Genomic DNA, 10045 nt, shown 5'->3' on the forward strand with positions numbered 1-10045 from the left:
GCCGTAATCAAAAATATATAATACAAATGCTGAGACTTTGATTTTTCATTTCGACACGATTCGACGATAACAAAAAATCTGCTTGATCATCGGAAAGAATAAAAAAGAAAGAAACGGAGAGAGAGAGACATTGAAAGAAAAGCATCGAAGGCGTCTGCTTTAAACGATGGAAGCCAAGTTCGTTCAACTTAGGACCACGAGAAAAAAACAAGCCATATATATATATGTGTGTGTACAGTACATCGTTTGCTATAATGTTTTAAATGAATAAATACATTGTTCAATCAATGTACGTCTTCAAAAATAATTGCTATACTACGTAAATCAAAAAATACTGAATTTTACAAAATTTAAAAACATGAAATCTTAAAACAGCTGACCATGCCAAATGGTCATTTGGTATATTTTTATAAATAGATGTATAAGTTCGCGAATGATTCTTGACGTCAAATATGTTTCTATATGCATACACACATACACAGAAGTTGTTGACTAAGTTTAAAATGCTGCTTGTTGGTGCAAATGATACGTGAGAATTCATTGACAGAATCCAGAGAATGAAACGGATGCCAACGTATTTTGTTGTTCCTGTCCCACGTTACTTTTCAACATTGGACGATACTGAACGATCGTGCGAAGCTTTTACGTTTATTCGCTTCATTTTGTTTCCCCATAAAAAGGAGCGCACATGCATATTTTGCATATACCGGGTGTATCATTTCATTCCATTTACCTGTAATATTTGAAAAAGATCGAAGAATCGAATTGACAAATAATTTTAAAGTTTTATATTTGACATTAAAAGAAAAACGAAAAAGAAATTCAAAGTCTTTCGTTTCCACTGTGAAAGAGAAAAAGAAATTTGGTAAGGAGATCCGTTCGAGAGACGGATGTGTGGATCTAAGAATAGGAAAATTCCTTTTTCCTTTCTGTTCTTACGTTGAAAGCAATTAAACGAGATTCGACAAGTTCCTATGCCTCTTCTCACATTTAAGCAGTCGAAATCCTAAATGATATTTGCATCGGATTAATTGGTGTTTTAACAATTCTTAAAAATAGAAATAAATATACTTTTCAAGTTAAAACCGAAAGGAGTTTCCTGTATTCCCGATATTTGAGATATTCGATTACAGAAGCCCAGGGTAAAATCAAAGAGTTTAAAAATAAAATAAGGGGTCTTGAAAATCGTGGAAAATAGGACAAAGAAAGCTACCACCCTTTGGTTCCTTTTTGTTCCAAGTATAAAGTCTCGGGTGCAGACCCCCTGCGAACCTAAAGCTTTCCTGACTAACACGTGTATCTGCTGCCGGCAGATTTTGTCCAACTAAGTATAGCCAGACGATCCCTAAATTCTAATGAACCCCAGTTTCCGAGTACAATCAATTTTTACATTTCTTCCTCCTCTCGCATTTTGAATTTTAAATTGTGCGTTGGATTGAATATTGTATGTTGTATTAGTCAATGAGAAATGCTGGAATTGTATGGAAAATATCTTGAAAAAATACTAAAATGTATTAATAAAAATTGACGCGATCGAAATTTGTGATATTTTCTATAGCCAATCGAATTTATTCAATAGTTCGGCGAAGATAATGAATGTTCTCTTATTTCTGATTTGCTTTCGCAAATCTTCGACGAACGACGACATCTATCTGTACGTCGAGACGACGGCACCCGTGTTGCCACTACACTAAAATAGATTTGGTATCCCGAAGCTGAAGGAAATCTGTAAACGTGCACAGAAGAAAACCACGGTCTTGAAACTCGTTGAAAAAATAAATGGATTTTTTCGATACGTCGATTAAAACATAAAATTAAAACAAAATTAAACGAAGTGTCAATCGGAACGATCATTTTTTAATTCGTTAATTTATTTATTCCTTTCCTTACGAAATCGTTTGTACCAGTAAGTTTGCGTTTTTTGACAAAGATCTAAACGAATTTAAAATGAATTTAAGTGAAATTGAAAATAATAGTCTTTGTAAATGAACGTGAAATCCTGTGTCACTGTACACACGTGTCTACCGTACGAGTTACTATCGAAATAAGCTTACGACTAACTAAGATCGTCTGATTATTTAAAAGGGTGCGATGAATAAATAAACCAAGTCGAATCCTAGACCAGTAATAGCGAACTCATGACCTGCGAAGGAAGTTTAAATGATCCCCGTGAACTTTTAACGAGTTTAATGAAATAAATCAAAAACTACAAATGATATTTACAAATTTCAATGAAAATTTGAAGTTTTGCTCGTCAAATTGGGCGAAGAGAAATTCTGTAGAAGAGACTATAGAATCAATTTAATATGTAAAAAGTATAAAAAAGGCTTTCCATTTTCCTTAGCTTTGATCCTAAATTAGAATAGACAACGAAGTATTTGAATACCGGGAGGATTCTTACAAAAATTCGTTGAAATCCCTACAATTCTATGTTTGGCGGGCTGATTCATTCGAACGGTGCGCAGACGCATCTCGCCCGAGTTTTTAATTTTCTTTTGGAAGCATATTTTTGCGTTGTCTTCCAAAATCTAAGAATTTCAATCGTTCCTTCTTGATTTATTTTAATAATCAACAACATTATTATTGTTTTCTATTCCAGATTCAACGTGAATGCATCAAGAGAGACGAAAAAAAAAACAAATTGTAGCCGTGAATCATTAAAAAATGAGGTCGAGGGATTCCGTTGTTTATACTCCAGTTTCAATTGGACCAGACACCGACGATGAAGAAACATTGGTTAATGCGGAAGTCTACAGCAATGGTAAATTTCTAACAAATTTATGACAATAAATGAAAAGTTTTGATCAACTTAGCAAATTACTGAAGAGTGTCGAAAATCCTCTCAAATTGTTCGGCTATCTTCGATAATTAGTTGAGACCATACCGATCAAGGTTGGTAACAATGAAATCTTCAGAATTTAACCGGAAACCAGCGTCTTACCATACGAGAAATAGCTGAAATTGTCAATAACTGATCAATTAAATTGAAAAAGAATGTAGATAAACTCGTTAACGCTTCTTTTCGTCTTATAAAATTAGAATGTACCAATCCAAACTATCCAAAATACTGCTAAATGCGAGGATATTCGCGACACGTGGATAATATCGATAATTTATCGACGATTAGTAAAAATAAGCATACCGAGTATCTATCTTATAAGTTAGTTTTCAATTTCGAAAGACAATCTATAGAAATATGGTTCTGCTAACAGTCGAGGTTACTGGCCTCGATTAAACCATAATTGACGTAAGAAAGGAAAGGAAATCGTGATAAGACCGAAGAAAGAATCGATTTACCCTTATCCAAACCTATTTATAAAGTGATCGTTTTAGACACAGATGATTCAATAATCAACTCCGACTTCTATTGTGTGAGAAACAGTAGAACATTGAAAAAGAGATTAATGAATAGAAACTTTTTGTTCATTCGAATGATTGAATTCGCGAGAAATTCATTCAGCATTATTTACTCATTCAATTATAAACTTTCGTAAGAGCATCATCAAATTCGCATCAGTCATACAGATTAAGCTCTTGACCCAAGACAAGAAGCCTACGATTACAAATAGTTGGACAGGCATCAAAGAAAAGGAACTCTGAGTCAGAGGACTCCTACACAACTTCCGAATTCAAACTTTATGCTTCGAATACATATTGAATATACGTGGGTGTGATAAAAGAGACAGATACGTTTGCTCATACACATAAATACGTGAATATACATAGATAAATACAATGTCAGGTAATTCGTCGCGTCAGATTCCGTTTTAGGAAACACCGTATCTCCTGTCCCACGGAAAGACAATCTAATCGTCTTCTTCGAACTATTCGTCAGAATTCTTTCTATTTTCTCCTTTTCTTTTTTCTTCCCCTCCCCCTCGTATAAATCTTTATCTTATGCTGGCATTTTGCAAAGAAAAAAGAAAAAAGAAAAAAGGAAAAAGTGAAAGAAACAATGGTACTTTCAGTTGATCGGGTCAATCGATTTGTTCATTCGCGTAGCTGCAAGGCTCAGAAACTGGAAGACTTTTGATGTATATGTGCATTTCAGTAAGAGCCCCTTAGTATATTACTTATATACTTTCACGAACGTTGCATTTATCTCGTCACGTTCAATTAGAAAGCAGCGGAAGTTTCTTGACGTTGTGGGAACTCGCTGGTAGTGTATTCGCGCCATTGGTAATCGATATTTATTTCTTCGAGACATCTACGTCGTCATAGTTGTCGTCGTCTTTGATAAACGATAAGGAAAGTTACGAGAAACCTTTCTGTTCGTTCATAAAACCATAACATCCGAGGTACTCGATAAGTTTTATCAGTCTTGGCGCCGTCTGGTCATTGTATTAATTTCTCAATCGATTTTTGTTTATATAGTACGATCTATATACCTACACGTACATATGTACATTCATTTTTAAAATTTGCCACTTCAAATTACTTCAAAAGTATTTTAAGTATTACAACGTTGATTTTGAGCAAAAGCAAAAATCATGGGCAATTTAGATTAAAATCAATATTTGATTGAAATAATCTATCTTATCGTTTCTATTTATATAATCAATGTTTTATAATTTAAATGACAAGTTTGAAAATGAACGTAACGCGTATTTTTTGCAAAACTTACAATATCCCTATCAGATTGGTATGAAACAAAAATAGCCATTAGCTGTTTTAAGATATAATTTTGGAAAGAAAAGATCACGAGCGTGTCCTCCTCGCTCATGCAGATCTTCCCGAGACTACTTTCGTTCCTATTCCAGGCACGCACAGTTACAAACACAAACGTACACACCTCACACGATCGGTATATTATATATTCTTGCTTACATAGTTCCAGGTTGGTATATAAAACACGACAGACACTCTTCTCTCTCATTCTCTTTTTGTTTTTTACCTTTTTTACTCTCCCGAGGCATATCTTTTCAACGACCTCGTAAGATTCACAATCTCTGCCACGTAAAATCCTTCGAAAAGGACGAAAACACAAGATGAGAAGAAAAAAAAGAAGAAAAAGGAAGACGAAAGGAGAGCTGCTGTTAACTCGGTGTAAAACGTAGTGCTGGTTGACTTGGAAAATTTGCTGTCGTAAATAAGAAACGTTAGCTGCACGTGACGCGTTCTCTCTTCCTTTCTCTTTCTTCCTTTCTTTATTTCTTTCTTTCTTTCTTTCATTATTTATATCCTACTCTTTCTCTTTCTTTCTTAAGAACGAGCTCGTAGATATACACATTCGCAGATAATATCGTTCATATCGTGATCGTACACTTTGCAACGTTCCGAATTACTTTCCTTCCTACGTGCAAGTACCCTACAAAGAGAGATTGGTTTCTCTAAATTATTTACGATCTTCAGTTTAAACACTGATATCATTATTATTACTTCATCTTTAAAATATATGAAATTTCATCTCGACTGTAGACATTTTTTTCATGTTATTCGATAGGTATTTGTTTTATTTGTAACATTGATATATCTAATATTTGTGCAGTAGCAACGATGAAGATTTTATTTTGTTTTAATATTGGATTGCCTAGAAAATTTGAATAAATTGTTATAAAATAGTAAAAGTCAACGGGAACATTTTGGTAATATGTTAAATAATGAACATTTTTATGAACACTTTTGAGAATTAATATCTGGAAAGAAAGAGAAGAAAACTACATACATTAACCGTCCTGCTTATCGATCGAATCGGTACATCTGTTTAAAGTTGGCCAGAAGTTCTTGACACCCGGTATACCAAAAGAACATACCCAAAGAGATGGTAATCGGTACAATGTTGGCCGGCGTCGCATGCACGTTACAAGTCCACACTTATCGTTACGATCTATCAAGTTTTTTTCTTTCGTGGGAATCCAGCAATACTGCTCGCTTTCCTGCCTATCTTTCTTTTCATTTTCTTATATACATAACTTCATCGTTTTAACATTAAATGAAAAATTTTATCTCAATCTATTCATCTTCATTTCTAATTTAAATTAATATTACATGCTAATGTATGCAAATAATCCATCATACAAAAGCAGGAGCTAATTGCTACGTTTCTCAGTTTTAAATAATTAACAAATAATATATATTGTTTATAAACGAAACAAAAAAACAAAACATAATTAATTAATCTCTAATGCGTGTACTTATGCACGCACGTTAAACATTCTACTTCTTTGGTATAACAATGCTAAAAAATCAAAGTACATACTTTAATAAGTAAATTCATTAAAAGTAATCAATATATATACTTTTCCTTATAGTTTGAATAAAACAGAAGCGAAATTTGAAGAAGATCAATTAGAATCGGAGTGATCGCGTAATCCCCGAACTGAGTAATACGGATAATAATAATCGGGCCAACTATACCGTTAATGGTGCGAAAATGACGCGTCTTTTAGTGATTTCATTCTGTACGGTAAAATGAGTTGAATTAAATTTTTTTTTTCTTGATCTTTCTCTCTCTTTCTCTCTCTCTCTCTTTATTTCTGTATCGCCTTGAAACCATACGAAAGAGAGAAAGAGAGAAAGAGAGAGAAAGGTTGCATCAAACCGGCCCCGAGGCAACCGACTGCGCAACCTGCTGTAGGATTTGTACCAGGTGGAAATCTGCGTTCGTGTTACGCGTCACCTTCAACGAGATAAAAGCACGAGAGCGAGAACGTTTTCTTGTATGGATCTCACCGATCGATATTGTGAAAAGCAATATGTTCTTTCTTATGTATGTAAGATATATGTATATGCATATGCATACATGTGTGGACAGAAAAACATATGCAATACATGGAAGTACTCACAGTAATACTCGGTGTGGACCATTCGAACGTTACTTTTTGTCGTTCCTTGTTTCGCACGTGATTTACCCCATACTATTCTCGTCTCTCTTGCAAAACTGGCTGATCGTGTTACGAGCATGTATGATATTAGTTAGTCGAGTATACGTTGCATTATTTATATACTAGAGTGATATCTAATTAAACGATACGGCTAATTAAGAGACACGAAAAATTTCTCACGGTTGAGATGGGATTTGTATTTTTTCTTGTAGAAAATTGTGTTTTTTGTGAATAGGGTAAAAGAGCTCTCCTCTATCTACATTGTTACTTTTTCATATTATAAATGTTTCTATAGAAAAGAAATATTTTTGATATATGCTCTTTTATCCGCTCACGAAAAAGAACATGCCTACTTATTGTAATTTCTCGATTGATCTTTGCAGACAAACCAGTCCTCCTTTTTTATTCTTTTAAAATAAACATAAAAAAATATGTGAAAATGCGTTTTCGTTTATAAAATTGAACAAGTTTATATAAACGTATAGAGTAACTTCCAGTTCTACGCAGTATTTATTTACTGTCACTACTTTGAAAGCACATTCGATCTCTCTCAAGACATATTCCTATTCCAGTTCCCTTCTATAACACGCGAGATAAGACTAGTAACCGTTCATATCTATCTCGCACAACGTGCTTTGCGTATTGCTCCGTTACGCCCCTCCTCATACGGATTTCTTACGGGTCGTTGTTACGGGGCCCCGCTTTCACGATCCAAGTGACTACTGACTCTTGAATGAAAGAAAGATACGAGGGAATGAATGAACTAAGAGACCAGGCCAAATGTTGCTCGTAAGACCACGAGCATGCCTCGATGGAGCTACGAGAGTTTTAAGTGGGTAGTATTCGTGTGGGCGATCATGCGTCGCTTTTACGTTTACCTATACTTAACGAATAATGTTTTAGGGTGTGTGTACGTGTGCATTGGCTTGCCCGGAAAGTTCATATCGATTTACATTTTTATTCTTAATCGGTCAAAACTTTCCGGGGTATATTATAACATACTTCAAATATTCTAATTTCAGTGATAAAGTTATACAATATAAATGAATCGAGATAAAAATCTATGTAGTAATTAGCATACAATTGTTCAATATAATTACGCGATGATGCTTCTCACGTAAGATGACGAAACTAAAGACGGAAGTAGCCTACCATAAAGCATGCTATAATTATCGATGAATTAATATATGCGGATGGTCATCGGTCGTTGCTTCTAAATCGCTTTTGTGTCTATTTTTTTATCGCAATTATAATTATATTCGATAAAAAAAATTATTTGGCAGCTGCCCAATGGACTGTCCCCAAATCTATATGACGGTGCTCGAAAATGACTAATTTTAAGTTTGGCTGTAATAAAATTTCAAATTAAAATGATTATAATGAAAAAGAAATGTGTCAAGAGAACAACGAGGATACGTTCGAACAGGAACAGAGAAAAAAGACGACTATGAAGGGAAGGGGGATGTATAGAAGTTAAACTTGTCAAAAGAAAAGTTTGTCGGTCGTTTAATGTTTTGTTTCTACGTACGTTACGCCTCGGGCGGTATTATTGTTGTTACCGTTGTCGGTATTCGTTGACTACCTTTATTTCGTAGTTGTTTTCGTATTTTTTTCTTATTTTTTGTCGAACGCCGAGATATGTTGAGCTATTGTATGTACTGTAGGATAGTGATACACGTATACAAACATATACAAACATAGTTATCGGTGAACTAAAAAAGTCAAAATATAAATGTATGTAGTTACTAGTATTTCATTGTGAGATGTAATTACGATGCGTTTCACTCGAATCGGACACCGGTACAAAAGGAGGCGATTTAATCCTACGAATGAAAGTAGTCCACTTAAAGAATTGCTTAAAAAAAGAAAGCTCGAATGGTTCTCAATTGAAGAAAAACATTGGCTAAATGAATTTCAGTGTAATAGAACGATATCTAGGTCTAAACGATCAGTATCTGTTAGGGTTACGCAGGAAATTCGTTGGTGGGCGAACAATCTCGTCGCATCGTCTGCCATCGTGACGATTAGCAGAACGATTTAACGTTTAACCAATGCCCACGCATCCAATTGTACCTAATACGACTGTGAAGTTTAAAGTAACGCGAATAATAATTTCCTACCACCGGTAGATTCTTCGACACTTTTCCAAGTAAAAATGCATTTAATTGCATCTAACAAATTCCTATCGAATATTATAGAAAAAGGCCTCGAGGGCAAATACGGTAAAAAATAAATATGGTAAAAAATCAATTTAAAATCTATAATATAAATATTACCATTTCATTTATTATCTTCATTGCGTTTAATCAGTGTAATAATCAACACTTTACCGAACAGTTACATTCAATAATGTCAAATACTAGTTCCTGTTTTTACTCTACCTCATTCATAAACCTGTTTCTTAAAATGAATTATTGCAACTGTCTTTTTCTCAATACACATATGTATATACATATGTATATATAGGTATACTCTCTCTCTCTCTCTCTCTCATCGTACAAGATCGTATTTGGTGATCGCTTCTTTGAAAAGATTTAGGTATCCTACAGAGTACGTAGCAGGGAGAAGTTTTTTTCCACCGAATACTGTCTTTCGAATCAGCGAACCCGTATAAGGACCGGCTCGGACACACTCGGGTGCATTCCCACCTTTGGTGTCTTTGATCAACAGTACTTTAAGACAGAGATGTATATGATTTATGCGAGGAAACTTCGATAAACGTTTATGAATCATGAATCGAGACCACGCATTATCTATGAAGCGAAAATCAAAAAGTCATTTTCCCATTAACAAGATAACTTACGTAGTATATATACATAATTAATGAGGTATGCCAGGAAAGTTCGTGTCGATTTGATACAAAAAATATGTATTTAAATTATAAATATCGATCGGTATGAACTTTCCAGGTAACCCAATACCCGTAGAATACTCAAATATCAGTTATCGAAGAAAGATCGAAGATAGTTTAAGAAAGGCGACTCTCACTCGGCGAGATTCGAGCGAGGTGCTCGTTTAATTACCGATGTTCGTTTTGCGTGGGCCTTGGTTGCACCGCTGCAGACTCGAATCCCGGTCCGCCCACCCGCATCCGCCGCACTGGCCTACGTGGAAAGGTGCAATGGACGTGTAAAACTTCCAACTTTTCTCTATATACATAGATATCTATCCATATCTATATCTATATAGGTAATATCCGTAAACTATAAGTCTCAAATCCC

The sequence above is a fragment of the Polistes fuscatus genome, unplaced genomic scaffold (assembly GCF_010416935.1).
Source record: "Polistes fuscatus isolate 324 unplaced genomic scaffold, CU_Pfus_HIC Scaffold17, whole genome shotgun sequence".
Lineage (NCBI taxonomy): Eukaryota > Metazoa > Arthropoda > Insecta > Hymenoptera > Vespidae > Polistes > Polistes fuscatus.